This window comes from Halichoerus grypus, chromosome 3 (assembly GCF_964656455.1).
Source record: "Halichoerus grypus chromosome 3, mHalGry1.hap1.1, whole genome shotgun sequence".
Classification (NCBI taxonomy): Eukaryota; Metazoa; Chordata; class Mammalia; order Carnivora; family Phocidae; genus Halichoerus; species Halichoerus grypus.
Window position 1 is genome coordinate 77,876,602 of NC_135714.1, and position 16,162 is coordinate 77,892,763.

Below are 16,162 nucleotides of genomic sequence, written 5' to 3' on the forward strand. Positions count from 1 at the left end.
TAATGTAAAATGGGATCTATTTCCTATGCTGTTTAAATAGGAATGCATAGGGTTTGTTTTTGTTTTGTTTTTTTGGATGAATTATACTTTTATGCTTAGGCACACTAATAAAGTACTTCTTTCTTGCACTATCTGAATAGCCAAGATTATGACAGTTCAAGACACTTTATGTATGTTTGTTTCCATCATGTTTCTACCATTTACTGCTGATTTAAAAAAAAAATTAGACTAACATTTTACAGCACTTCGTTGTATAATTTAAAAAGTTGTTTCTACTTCCTGTTAAATTTTTTAAAGATTTACTTACTTATTTTAGGGGTGGAGGGGCAAAGAGAGAGGGAGAGGGAGAGGGACAGAATCTCAAGCAGACTCCCGGCTGAGTGCAGAGCCCTTGGGGCTCCATCCAAGGACCCTGAGATCATGACCTGAGCTGAAATCAAGAGCTGGAGGCTCAACCAACTGCACCACCCAGGCACCCCGCTGTTAAATTTAATATGTAATCAATTTAGCAATTTAGCAGAAACCATGAATAGTTCAATGTTACAAACTTGAATCATCTGCCCTTTATTTTCATGATACTCTTTCTCGGGATATATACCAGATAGCTTAAAGGTTTTGTCTTCATGTTTCCTTGCACATTAAACACTTTCAACCAGATTTAAGATTCAAAAATACATTTGTAGAAATGTAGAAAAAATCTAAAATTCAATCATTTATCTTTGTTTCACACACACACAGAATCTCAACTTCACCTTTAATGGAGATGAGGCTACTACTGGAGTGGCTTGTGGTGACATCTACTATTGCTCTAACATAAATTCATTACCTAATGAGTTCAACAAAGTAAATTCTTATAAAGGCACTGTTTAACAGGACAAACTTTTCAACTAACTGAGGTAAGATTTTTATGTTTGTTTTAACTCATTCTCATCTATGTATTAAAGCAGTTGTCTAAGGATTCTTATTTTGTGATACTTGGCTACTGAGTCATATTTTTTAGTAGTGAATAGCTACATTTATTTTAAATTAATAAATAACCCTGATTTTGATCAGTTCAGACCACTCTTTTCAACTAGAGAATAGCTCAAAAATCATTATTCAACTTCCATTACATTTGGATATATGTCATAGAGAAATTATAGTGCATCTGACATATTTGGAGGCAGCTTTAAATTAATCAGCATTGTTAGAAAGTAATATAAGCTTAATCTCAAATTAGAATAAAGATAATAATTGCAATATAATTTCAGGTAAATATGAAATGACCATGGGCTGGAGTTGTTAAGGATGAGATGTGTCCAGAACTAGAATCTCAGACTATAAGTTAAAAAGGTGTAAGGAATTCCAAACCAAGAGTAAGGGTATATCTTTGAAGGAGTCAACCACAAGACCTCTTTGGAAAACTGTGAGTACAACAATCTAGTTGTAACGCAATATTCATGACTGGAAACATGGTAGAAATATAAGTTAGAAACAGACTGTTAAACCCTGAATTTCAAACTAAGGTGTTATCATGTTCACTATTCTTAAAGAGGGTTTTCTAAATATCTTTACCCAGCAAAGCATTTTTTTTAGTCAGTAGATGGAAACAATAGATAGTGAAATTTGTTAAACTTTAACAATTTTTTTAATCTGTGAAAAAAATCAATAATACTACAAAAGGTGAAAAACACGCTGGCGGTTTTTCAATAAATCCTTCTTTTAAATTCTTAAATTGTGCTTAGCTATTCATTTGCAACTACAAGACAAAAGTTGTCTACGTTTTTAAGGCATCTAGTAACTGGGTCAAGAATTTTTAAAATGTTGATATAAGCTTGCTGCACATTCTTGCTTTTTTCAGATAGCTTTGTGAATCACTGATTTGTTAACCCAAAGTTAAAGATGGCTGGCTGAACAACAATATTCCAACCCAAAGGCCAATCCTAATATTAATAAACAATCTGAAGGTAAATGATAGATAGTAAATCTCCACTACTATTCCCAATTAATATTTTATTTCAATTACAATGTCATTTTTTTAGTTTTAAAAAATTGGATGTGCCAAAAATGTCAAATATATAGTACATTTTATGATTAAACCAAAACCATGATACCAAAATTCAATAAAGAGATATAAAACTGTAAGAGTCAGTTAACTCACTCTAGGGTTCTTAAAAATGTTCCTCAGATTAAAAAGGGCAAGAAAGAAAAATCAGTTGTATCATCGGTGAGTTAAAAAAAAAAAAAAAGACTGGCTGACTATATAGTTAAATCATTGGCTTAAGGACTGGTGCTATTTGGTGAATGTAGAAGCACAAATCAAATGATATTTGAACCCATTTACATTTTATAAAAGAGCAAAGCATTTATAATTTAATGACAATGCCAAGGGGGAGTCTGTATGTTCAGATATTCAACCAGCATAGTAAGAATTGCATCTTGTGACTGATTCAAAGATTTCATAAACTTTAAAAACACTACTCACTGATGAGATTTTTCAGCTGTTAAAAATTAGACTGAAGCAGTCCCATAATTTGCTTAGGGCTTTAGAGATTCTTTCAGATCTTGTTGCCACCTGCCCTTAAGTATAGCTAACAGAATTTATCAAAGAAAATATCCCTCAAAGATGTACCTCTGTTTAGAACACCTTCCCACATTTAATGAAATTCTCAAAATTGGAGATGTAAAATTTAGATGCATAAAAACAAATTTGGTGGAGGAAGGAGAATGTCTTCTATTTCTAAGAGGAAATGTTAAAATTAAAACTCACTAAACTAAATCTTAGCTAACATTAAAACTTATTTTAAAATCCAATTTAAAATGAAGATGGTCATATAATGTATTTATTCATATCCTCTCAAAGTGTAGAACTGATACAATTTTTTAAGTCAGTACCTTTTATGAATGTCTTCATTAATGTTAGCACCTGGAAGTAATTCATTATTACCTTTCTTTAAATTTGATTGGAAAAATTAATTGGGGAAAACTTGACTTCATCATAAATTGGAACATTTTATGTTTATATAGAGATATTTGGAAATTGGATTTATGTAGGATGTTTCTCTAAATGTAATGAAAGTGACCCAGTAATGTATACTTGTGCATATCATTTATGCAGGCATTTCTAATTATTGTTAATGGAAGTCAGCTAGTCATGAAGCTGGAAAGTTTTTCTCTTTTCCCCCAATGTCCCATATCCATTTGCATTTTCCTATTTCAGAGGAGAAATTATTCCTCTCAATTTTTCTCTTTCTGCATAAAACCTTATTTTCTAAGCCTAAGTGAAAGGAAGACTGTAACACATTTCCCACTCCCCTCTCCCAGGGATGTTCTTAACAGTAGGATATGCCTTTTATCATCTGTAACCTTTGCTAGATTTAAGACAGACAATTTGTACCAGTATAAAGATCAGGTTCTATTGGTCTATAAAGGCTGCCCTGAAATTGACAAAACTGTTGTCTCTCCAGAAGGGAAGAGTTTGTCAAACTCAAGATGAAATTAAGCGCTGATCTTTCTTTGGCACTGATGGAACTTTGAGGAAAGAGGTGGATATTATGTGGAGCTGAAATCCACATATTTATAATAAAGAGATAATAATTGATATGTACATATCATAAAGAGCACATTAGCTTCACATACACTACTGCTCTGGACCTGCACATCCATCTCAGCACACAGGTTATAATCCGTATTTTATGGACAGGGAGCTGAGGCTCCCACAGAGGAAAGGGCCATCCAAGGTTAAACGGCTATTACATGACACACCTAGGATTTAAAATCCAGAATTTTGACTCTAAAGCTCCGATGCTTTTAGTGGCCAACTCAGTCACTTCACTTATAAATTATGAATTTAGTGGAAATCTCTTTGTTGATCACAACATAAAGGGCCAAAAAGGAGGAGAAGCTTTAATTTGAAGATCTACCAAGTTCAAATGCATGACAGAAGATCCAGAGTCCAGGCAACAATCTACTCATATGAAGAAGTTAGGAATTATTCAGGGACATAATATTAATAGCAACACTTTTCATTTGTATAAGATGTCACACTTTTCAAGGCATTTAACCTATTTATATTGCACATAAGAACAATTCAATAAATTCTAGTTAAATAATTTTTTAAAATGGGAATGACTACAACTAGAAAAAATGAAAATCCACATACTAGGAGATTATACTATTCTGGAGAAATATAGTATTGGCCATTCCACATAAATCCTTACTTATCAATTTAGCAGCAGAGTGGCATTCATACTACTTATATATTTTAACTCTTTCTTGATCTTTCAAACCTCAGAAATAAGGATTTACCCAAAAGTGCCCAATGACTTTGTTTCTGTTTTCTTTCAAACTAGGTGAATGACTTAGGTTGGCCAAGAAGAGGTATTTTAGTATCTGGTAGGAAATTAAAGGTGTTGACTATATTTTGAATGGTACCACACCTGAATATTATGGGGTGTTAAGTATCTGAGAAATACAGAATGAGAAAAAATTATAGGTTGTTTTTATTTTAATTAGGAAATTATTAACTGTCCATCCTCAATCCATTTGTAAGATTTAAAATATTTTAATGTGTGCTACTAACAAAGAATTTTTAGCCCAATCTGGGTTTGAACAAGAGATATTACTCCTATCTAGGAGAACCCTAATTTGGTCAAGTGATATAAATATCGGGCACTAAATGACAACAGACCCTGAGAACAGTACAAGAAATAATATTTAAAATATATTTTAAGATATAAATCCATACTGATACAATCATGTAAGGCATTGATGAAAAATTATATCCATTAATCTTATGCTTATTCCACAAACTGTGTTATTAATGGGCTTTAAGAAAGAGCCTTATTTATTCAACAATCATTCACCAGGGGTTTATTTAGTGAACACTATGGGCCAATCATTATGCTGGATCCCGGAGGCCATACTCATGTGGAAATCGCTAATGGTTTCCTAGAGCTGTAAACAAACTGTAAGACTTAATGTAATAAGTATAAACTCATGGCAAAAAAGGCACACATGTAACACAAATAATAATATTTCCCACACTCATTTATCACTCAACCATTTTATTCATTTATTATTTAAAGATAGTATTTATGAGTAATATAATTTATAATGGTATTGTGGAAAGTTTAGAAAGAACAGCAAAGGAAAAAAAAACATAATATAAAAACTATTTTCATCTTCCATGTTTTTCCCCAGTCTTTTAAAATATATGTATTTTATTACATTCTACATTTTTATTTACACCCTCATAAACATTTTCATATAATCTCACATAATTTTATGATAAACTTTTAACTAGGTACATCACATCTTAACCCGTGAGCAGATATATCACAATTATGGCATACATAATACAAAGACCACAATCTTTCAAATCTCACAGACCTGGGCCAAGATTTAGATAAGTGCTCCACCACCATTTTATTAGCCTGTGTTCTTGTCTGTGACATGGGAATGATAATGTATACCTTTCAGACTTTTCAACCATCAGAGACTTATACCTTATAAAGCACCTCTAACAGACACTAAAACGCAATAGAGAACGAAGAAACAGCAGCTATTGCTTATTACTCCCTGAATGTTGCAGAATTATATTACAAAATTTCAAATAATTACTTCTTTTAGATTGTTTTCTTCGGTTCCACCCACAACTCTGCCTACCACTTAGGAAAATCCCTGAATTTCTTATTTTCTAACCTCAAATCAGGAATATATTATAGCAGTTATCTTGGCAAAAGGAAAAAATATTCAGGGAGCCATAAGCAAAAAAGGAAAAGACTAGCTTATTTTTAAGTTCAGGTAGGTGACAAGTATTACATAAGAAGAAAAGCATTCTATTCTAAAAATATCATATGAGATACTATTTGTCAAAGTGTTCTAAAAATTTAAATATGTACACAATTGTGAGCTAATACTATCATTTAATTACAGGATTTTTTATTCACCGATTGGTTGTAGCTCAAACTTTGAGCCGATCTCTTCCATGCTTAGGGGGAAAAACCAGTGGAAAATCCCTTCTGATGTATCAGATATCCCTTCCAAAATGTTTTCAAATTGGGAAATATATTTTTTGGAGGTCATGTATCATTTTAACTAAGTTCAGATTTTACTTTTAAATGTTTTATTTTGGAGTTGATTTATATGAAATGTTATGTAACACTTCATGAAGTTTCTAAGGTAGGGCAAGACACAAGAGAATTATTTAACTCCTGATACTTTGCTATCTTTTGCTGCAGTAAATCTATTGTCCTAGTCAAGTAAAAATGCACTTCTTTATGCTTAGAGAAGAAAAAAAAATGCAAGTTTACAACATTCTCTATGAGTAGAGTGTTTTGATAATGAAAGCTCTTTCCCATCATGGAAATCAAGAAAAGGACAGTTTTTCAAGGACCAGGTGAAATGCACTCAGGTGAGGAAAATATTTTCAGGCATTCAGCTTTAAAATATACTTCTTATTCTAGGTCAGATCCCATTTGTTATGTTATTTCCAACTTGAAAACTAAATGAAGTCCAGGGATCCTCAGAGTTCAAGGTGGGAGGAATATTCTGCATACAATAGGCAGAGGCTGAAAAGCCAGCTTGACACCCTTGGGCAACGGAGGACCTGGCCACTGTCCGCTTCAGGAATGTTTTGAAGGCCAACAAACCACTCAACTGCTGTCTTCTCTTTATAAATAATTCCCACAGACTATGGACGAAGGCTGGATGTGGCTTTCAGCTTCATTATGGTTTCTTGAGAGTGTGCTCAGGTCCTTACTTCTGCACAAGTGGCCTGTGCCTTTGTGGGAAATCCTAGTGATCTCTGGGAGTGCTTGCAAGAGCAGGCAGCATGAGGGTTTTCTTCCCTGGAAACCTCACTCCTGTGCACTTTTCATGCAATCAATCATGAAGGAAAGGTCAACAGACAGCTTTCAAATAACTGACTCACTTCACTTCTGACAGTGATCTGGGGCAGAGAAGTGAAGCTGTGGGAAGATGAAGGCAGGAGCACCCCACTCAATCACAAGAAGCCTAAACTCCTTTAAGTCTTATAAAGAGACTAAACACATTCCTGTGGGCTCCCTCCCCTCAGCCACAGACATTTGCCAAAGCCATTAAGGTAAGTCTACACTGATGTCTAGTTAGAAGTTGGGGGTACGCGTGTGCACATATGGAAGGTGGAAGCACTGAGGAGGAAAAAACAGGAGTAAAAGGACAGTCGTTCACTGTGATTAACAGGACAAGACAGGGCCATGTTGCAGAAAGGTTAACTGGCTACAGCCTAGGCCATTAAGTGCAGACCTGGATTTCAGAAAACAGAAGGCACGTGAGGATGAACCCCTCCACCCTTTGGACATTGAATACACATTTAGCGTCTGTCTCATTAGTAGCTGAAGCACTCTTCGGCAGTCTTGTAGAGCCAGTTGACATGGAGACTTAATATAAATGATAAAATCTGTGGAGATTTATTTTGCTTTTGGAGCAGTCAATCCTTGAAAACCTAGCTCATGGAAGTGCTGTAATATTTTCTTTTTAGTAGAAAATAAATTTAATTTCCATTTTGGTTGCATTCCTAGCACCTTGTCATTCCGCGAAGAACATTTGTGAGAGGTTCTCCAGTTGCAAAAGAGGTAGGAGTTGCTACAAGCCCTATCCTACCCATTTAGTCTCCTCCCAGACAATAAATCTCGTGATGACAGGGCCCGTAAGTGCTTCACTTACCATGAGAGCCCTACTGATTACAGCACAATAACTGGCCCATATGAAGTCCTAAATAAAGAAGCTGGTTAATGAATAGATGACTTCCCAAGAAACAGTGCCTATCACAGTCCCGTTAAAGTTTCCCCCTCCCCAAACTTTCTATATTTATTTCATTGGTCATGTTTCTATGGGTTACTTTTGATTTGGCATCAAAATAATGTAATAAGCACCCTTGATCCAAGGTTCCTCAGCTGGATAAACAATAACTTGCTCTTATTTTGATTAAAGAGAGCCATTACATGTTTTTCCTCAAGCTATTAGTCTACTAGGAACATGCTGTAATTTATAAGCCCTATCAAAACTTTCCCTTTAATGAAATGAATAGGAAATTAATGCAGTCAGGCAGAAAGCTCTTTTAGCTAATAGTGTTTAGCACTTTCTTCTTTGAAATACTAGAGAGCAATTTTCATTTACTGGTTATTTAAGGAGGGGAAAATACAGTCCCACGGATATCACCTACATGGAGTTTATGTACAAGTGTGGTATATTCCTTCCCTTGGGCAAGCCATGTTCTATAACATGGAAAAATAAATGTTCCAGCTTTCCAACATTAACAGCTATTATAAATGGTATTACATGACTGACCACTAGCAAATAAACTCTTAGAATAATATTATTTCCAATGTGTTAATAAATATTTGTAGAATTTAGGTACCATACTCATAGGCATTAAAAGAGATGTGATTCTAATTCTGCCTTGACACAGGTACAAATTAATCTATTTATTTTAATTCTTGGAAAGCGTTTGGTGTTTGAAATATCAAAATAGATGACAGTACAATTAGATTTTAGTTTTTAAAGATAAATATGCAGTTAGTGCTCTGTTTTGTGTGGGCCTCTCTTTAAAAGGACTAGCTGGAGGCATATTTCATTGGCTCAGAACTCTGAGAACCACACCCAGTACTTAGAGCTTTTATTGTCAGCGTGAGTATCAATCATTCCATATATACAGTGTTCACATATAATTTTACTATTAAGAAAAGCTGAAAGGAGTCTGCTTCCTAAGAGGGTTAACTGTCCCCATTTGCAATGTATTCTTCATTACTAATTAGCTTAAACCCTTTCTTCCATAGCTGAAAGTCATTTCCAGCCTATCATATGTTAGTATTATTACACACTAAAGAGTGTGGAGAGCTCAATTACTGTTGTGAGATTAATAAGTACCTTGAAACATATATAGCTGAAGTAAAATAATTTGGAGTGAAATAGCTTTCAAAATAACAAGCTATATAACCTGTACAAATATTAAAAAGGCAAATCAGAATCCTAAGAACATGCACGGGACCGAGGATCCTTTTGTCTATTATAAGTCCTTTTTCAAGATTCAGCTTTGAGGCAGTTTTGAATTTCACATCTGATTCCACCTTTGAAAATATTCTCACAGTGATGAATGACCTCTTCCAATGTAAAACAGGTTTTGAAATATATGTATATTTACCAAAGCTTCTTTCCTCTCATGTTGGAAATGTTTATTTCTTTATTGGAAGCCTGTGGTGATACAGCCACAGATAAATGCTACTGTAAAGAGAGAGATTTATTTTCCCTCCATTTATAAAAAAATGTCAAGTAAATACTACAAACGAATCCTACTCTTACATTGATAAATCAGGCTTCTAAGAAGTGGCCTTTTATTTTTTAATTCAAAAAATGTGGTTCATTTAGTTTGAAGAATACTTCTTTTTGAAATTCTTACCATGGTCTTATAGTCCTACTTCATGGCTAGTTTTGACACAAATTAATGAGCATTTACACTTGATATTTACCAAATACTACTCTTCCTAGTTTGACTGGTTGTTTCATTACATTGGATTTCAGTCAGCCCCCCTCACCTTGTAAAAACTCAGGATTCGAACTGTGTTAGAAATGTAACAAAAATAATTCTCATATAAACATTTTCTAAAACTTATACATAATTACAGTTACGCGGCCTAACTACAAAACAGTTACATGACAGGGCCTAATGCTGAACACAGGCTTGACAACCTGGGAATAGCACTCAGTATATGTTGGTCACCGTTTTTATCATTATTCACAATATAAGTGGACATTTATATTGTATGGAATTCTTAATAAATGTGTTCCCTATAACTTCCTTTCAGGGCAAAGCATTGATTTTAGTCAAATTATTTTGAATATTTAGCAATAGACAACATTACCAGAATCCTTAAAATTTCTGCCCTGCCAAGACTTCTACATATCTCCCATCTCAGATTTGCAAATGATGTTATCTGAGATTATGATAGCTTTACATTCCCTCATTCTTAAAAAACAAAAAACAACAAAAAAAAACTTTTGACTTTTATTAATATTCCCAAAATATATGCCATATCTTAACTTCCTATTGAGGAAAAAGGTTTAATTCATATGTCTTCAATTATCTTCAAATTCATAATTATTGGACAATGTATCTAATTTTTCCCTTTCTTAACACTAATGGGTTGACATTCATTTTGATTTTTATTATAATTTACTGCCTATTAGAGTCATTTGACATAATTCTTCTCCTAATGCAATAAATTCAGCTTCTTTTTTCTAATATTGTTTGGCTGCTATTAGGACACAAACCTTCTGAAAGTTATTGAAGAATAGAAACCAAATGAAATAAAAATGTCAGCAAATGTATTAAGAGTCACTAAAATGATAGCATAGTAGCCATATAAGTTATGTACTTTTTATTTCTGCTCTTTTTACTTGCAGAATATGCAAAAACCATATAACCAGCTTTTTTAAAAAAAGCATAAAATAGCATCGCCCCCAACCCTCTAAATTCTTTAGTGTTGACAGACATTTAACACTGCTTCTTTCCTCTCCCATTTCATTTTCTTATACCCAGTGGAAACTTTTCACGGGTATCCTCGATGTAACAAAGCAACTTTAGTTTCAGAGACCTGTGGCATTTTCTTCTCTTTCCCCTCAGTCCCTAACCATCACTTTATATCACCCTAAGAGGAACTGCAAATTAATGTCATTAATCAATCACCACTATCTAATATCACTAAAAATCCTGAAAATTTATTTCCTACAGTTTTTACCATGTGCGATTTTATCTTAACTCCGATCGCATTATACAGTGAAACAAGACTTGTGTTCTCGAAGTCCCACTGACGTGTTCAATGAAATAATGAGCATTCAATGGATGGTAACAGATAATGGCACTTCCTGGTTCTCAGCTCCTGAGAAAGGTTCTCCTTTTTTCTCTGCCTTTATACGCTTGGGCTTCATCCCCTTTCTTACTGCAAACAGCATTCCCCTCTGAGCAAATTTACCTACCACTCAGTTCCAAATATAGCACCAAATAAACTGAAAACTTTTAGCATTTCTTTAACCTCCTGTCTTTAAATCCCCAGTTGTCCATTTGGGGCACTCATCATTTCCTCTTGACCCTAAGACTGTGGCAAATATATATAAAGAGTGGATACACTTGTTATGGGAACCACATCTTTGTGAACCTAACTTCTTAGTAGTGCTCTTGAAAAGACCAGCATGAATTATAATCATGGCCATGACAGTGAATAATTTAGGGAGTATTTCATTACTGATTTTGCCTATTATTTAGAGGTGAATAGAAAAAAAAAAATTTTAATGGGAGAAAAACATACAACACTTCCAGTCTACAAACATAGTAACAAAACTGAGGTGCGATTTCAAAAAAGATGCTGACACAGTAGAATAGGGAGTGAAAAATCAATCCTTCTGCCAAAATCAAATTAACAGCTCTTTAAAAAATGTTTGTTTTTTTGTGTGTGAAGATATTATATGTGCATATGTGTGCAATACCCTCACTTATATGAATCACTGGCTAATGTCTTTGCCTTATGACATCATACATTCCAGTTTAAATTTGGGGGTGGTCTTTGTATGATCTTATGATACTATTTAATTTTCATTTTTTCACAATTACTTCCAATAATTTCTATCTTATTTGAATTATTCAAATTCAACTAGTCTAAAACTCAGAGGTATAGCCTTATTTATTCAAATATTCTTGATACTCTCTTCAAAAATAAAAATAACAATGCTAGATATGGCAGGAAATCAAAGAGAAAAATCAACAAATGTTCACTTCTTAATTTCAGAATTTTGCTTCCTGCTTCAATTGGTCCATTGTCAGAATTTTATTTTAATTATTCATTAACACAGAACAATTTATTGATTAAGAACAGTAGCAAATGAACAACTTAAGGCCCCCAAAGTGTTACCACCCTGGTACAGGTCAATAGAACTAGGCAAACAAGAGGCCAATTCAAGAGTTCCTGCCCAATTTCCTTCCACAGCCAGGTCTTTATGAGCAAGCAGTCATGGAAAAGATCCTAGAAAAATAAACTGTGGAAACATTTCAGCAACTTAATTGAGATTTTGCAAGGCTCTCAAAGCCGGCATTGTTATAGCCCACTCTCATCAAAGACCATGATTCAGCTTTAGAAATGGTGCTATTCAGACCCTGCCGTATTAGCCATATATCTCAGGAATTTACTTCCTAATTATGCAGTATGCCTTATAAACACTTTTTTTGTTGTTGTTCTGTCATTGGGTGACATAATATTTAAAGCAAGTGAAACAAATTGGTTTGATCATTATTATGAAAAGTTCTTCCTCAACACACGTTAAATTTAGGTTATGGGAGCATACTGCATTTGTGTTTTAGAAACTTCAGTGATCTCCAAATGAATTTATCACTATTATGCTACTGGAGGGAAATATGTGTCTGCATAACTTTATATCTAAAAGTGAAACTTCTGGCCTTCAGATTGAAATACAGGAGATGTCGGAAAGGCAATACCATAGTTTCTGCAAAGAGTAAGAGATTATGCCTTCTGAATAGAGGAAGTACTAAGGTCTCAACGTTGATTTGGTCCCTGTCTCTGAGGGAGTCCAAGAAGGGATTTAAAGAACATAAGACTAAATTCATTTCAAGATTAAAGAAAGAGTGAGTCTAAAGTGCCTTTTTCAGGGGAGTGCTACCAGAAGACTAGGGTATGTGCTGATTTGTACATTTGTCCTTTCTCCTAATATCTGGCAAAAAGAAAAAGATGAAGAACATGTTTCACTTACTGACTTCATCTAATTTTTGTCTTCATTGTAAATTCATCCTAATCTTAATAAGTGGCTAAATTTATTTTTGTAAACTTCCCAGAAAATATATTCACAGTAGACAAGATTCTGTTATATGAAAATAATCAAAAATAATTTGGAAGTAAAATCACTAGGTAGTTGCAGGATATTCAACTCTGGGGCAATAAGTTCAAAGCAATAGTGGCTATGAGAGTATTTGTACTTAGGATGCTGTTTTTATCTGTCTCAGATGAGTAATTATCATAAATTACTACATTTGACTGATGCCCAATAGTACAGCACATTCCAGTCAAAATATGTCACCAAACCACCAACATTGCATGATGGTTTTTGCCCCTAGGTGATGGTGATGTTAACCATAATACTCAGTAGTAATTTATCCTGTCACTCACACATTTTAAAGTTGCTATTTTGAATGGTTTTCGATGTAATAATATATTACGTGTTACTTTACATTTTTTTTTTTTTAAATCCAGCATGTTGAGTAAGGCTAATTGCCACAGAAGGAAAGAAGACCTAGCAAAATGACTATGTAGTCAGCCTAGACAGATGGTAAATCTAGGAAAAATTAATCAAAAACCACATCACCAATCTGAGTTTTTAAAATAACTGTACTGTATTAATGAGAAGAATGAAATTGAATAAAATGCTTGCTTTTGAATATGGCAATGATAGTATCCAAGATACATCTGATTTTCTTCCATAATTATACTCTTCTAATGCCTTAACTCTTTGAGGGCAAGTATATTATTAAATGTAATACAAACAAGGTATAATATGAGTGACTTAAACAAGAAATGGTAAACGTATACACAAAACACACATATACACTAGATGATTAGAAACTGTGCTCTGAGCGGACTGAAAATCATTGTAATTTTATTTTGAGGTCCAGGGTAGGAACTTAATAAATATTTGATGACATAATAAATGGGATGCATTTTTAAGTTTTTACTCTCATGAATTTGAAATTATCAAACATACCAAAAAATATTAGAGAATAATCATTTTCATTTCTTCTTTAATATAATGTCATACTGAGCAAATTGATGGACAGATACAAAGGAAAGTGATTATCTATTTAAGCTGACTAAAGAAAATGAGCTAATGATACACCAATAGATAATGAGGATAGATAAAGGACAGCTTGTAACTCTGGAATGAGTGAGATCTTTCTAATGACAGCCAAACAGAGCAGCCCAATGAAAGGACTTAACCCTTCCTCCCTCATTCTGGTTATCTCTTTTTATTTATTTATTTATTTATTTATTTATTTATTTAGTCCTCTTTAACAGTGTTGGGGTTCATCAAATGTCTTTTTCTATGTGGCCTCTGTCACATTAGAGTTTCCGTTTTCTACAAAATCTTAATTTCTTTCTCTGATATTTTTCTTTCACAGACCTGTAACACTGAGCATATCCCAAGACCCCTTCCTCTAACCTCATCATTTCTTATCTCATACTTGGCCTTAAAAACTCATACCTTCTCCAGATCTCAACCCTCACAATGGTGCTGATGACTCTAATTCTCTCTGTATAGCTATTTCTCCCTCCTAGTAGGCAATATCACATAATTCTAGGATGCTGACATCATTCCCAACTAAAAGTCTTCACAATTCAGGCTCTTCTGTATGAGTTTCTCAGTTTTGTGGGTATCAAAGACTTTCCCATCCTCTGGTTCAAAATGCCACAACACGGCTATAACTGATATAGGGACTCCTTCACCACCCCGGATTGATGTGAAGCCATCAATTAAGTCAAAAATGTTTAGCATTAATGTTTCCTTCTTAGAACCTCTAAATTTCAACGCTTCCTGTCCATTCTCACTGCCATCACATTAGTTAAAGATGTTAGGATCTCACGCTTGGTTTACTTCAAGAACCTCCGAACCAACAAATTTTTCTTTCGGTCTCCTTCTCCTTCGATACACCCTTCAAATGATTCCAGGTTAATCTCCCTATACAATGCTGCCTTTTACCACAGAACAGAGTTTAAGGGCAAAGGTTCTGGAATCACACTCGCTAATGATACATTCCAGCTCCAACTTTCACCAGGTTACCAGTCTTGTAAAAGTTACTTAACATTTTGTTGCCTTATTTCTTACCTACCACATGGGGCTGTTGAGAGAGATAAATGGGTTTACACAAGTAACACACTTAGAAAAGTCCCTAAGACACGTGATCTAGAAATGATGGCCATTATTACTGGTACTATTATCATCTTCCTCATTAAAAGCTTTTAACAGTTCCCTATACACTGTGTGAAAAAGCCCAAATCTCTTAACCATGGCAATTAGGTTCTGTCCAGTCTGGCCTTTATTAATGGCCCAGGTTAAATGGATAATATTTGCCGATATGAGTTCTCCGGTCCACTCAGGGTGAACTAATAAAACATACTTTGAAATTATGTTTTCTTTTTTGCTGTGACTGACTCATGCTGTTCCTCTCTTCCCTTACTGTGTTTCTTTTTCCCTCCACATTTACTGTTGCTCATTCTTCGATGTTCTCTAAGAGGATGGACCATATAGAATTTCTTGCAACCCAAAGTTTCTAAAAAAAATGGTTCCTCAAACTTGGACAGAGCGTTGTGTTATAACCCAGCTTGGGGATTACAAATGAACAGTAATATTTAATGGGCTCTGAGAAGTCCTATGATAAACAACTTTTTTTAAACAGTGCTCCAAATTTTACTTGAAGATGACAAATATTTTTTCCTTCTAGAAACTATTAGAAATCTGGACATGAATATTTCAGAGTCAGGAAAAGAACTGAAAATCTTTCTCAGTTTTTAATCTTTTTCTATTTTTAAACTGTGTTATATCCATAATATCTTACTATTATTCTAAATATCAAAAGTGAGTTCAAGTAAATCCTGGAGAATTGAGAGTGTAGAAAACTTAATTTTCAGTCAAGTGAAAGAATCGACATATGATACCCCTGGAGTAACAATAAAAAATGTTTAATAACATCAAATTAAGTTTACTTTAGATTAATGACACTATATCAGTTAAAAACTTTGTAAGTCCAGAGACAGAATTTTTTAAAAGCTTTTTCTTAGTAATCATAAAAATATCTACCCACATTTTTCAGTGTAATTATAGTGTTGTATCTGATGGCAGTTAGTCAAAAAAGTATAATCCAATGTTGATTAAAGTTTTATTTTAAGCTTCCTTATCCGTGGAATGATTTCTTACAGACTCTTAGTCTAGAATTCTATGCTCTTTTGCAGACATTTCAGCCTCCAACTCCTAATTTCTAGGCCCTGCCTTGTAGCCAGAAAAATTCCATCTTTTTTTATTATATAAACTATAAACTGAAGCAAAGAAAGGAAAGAAGACGCTGAAATATCAGATACAAATAAGAGGA

The 16,162-nt window shown here is 33.9% G+C and overlaps 1 protein-coding gene across 2 annotated transcripts in view; it reads right to left on the bottom strand.

Annotated features, from left to right (window-relative positions):
• The window catches only part of UNC5C (unc-5 netrin receptor C), a 351,172-nt gene that overhangs the window by 291,336 nt on the left and 43,674 nt on the right, over positions 1–16,162 (bottom strand). The gene's annotated exons all lie outside the window — the stretch shown is intronic.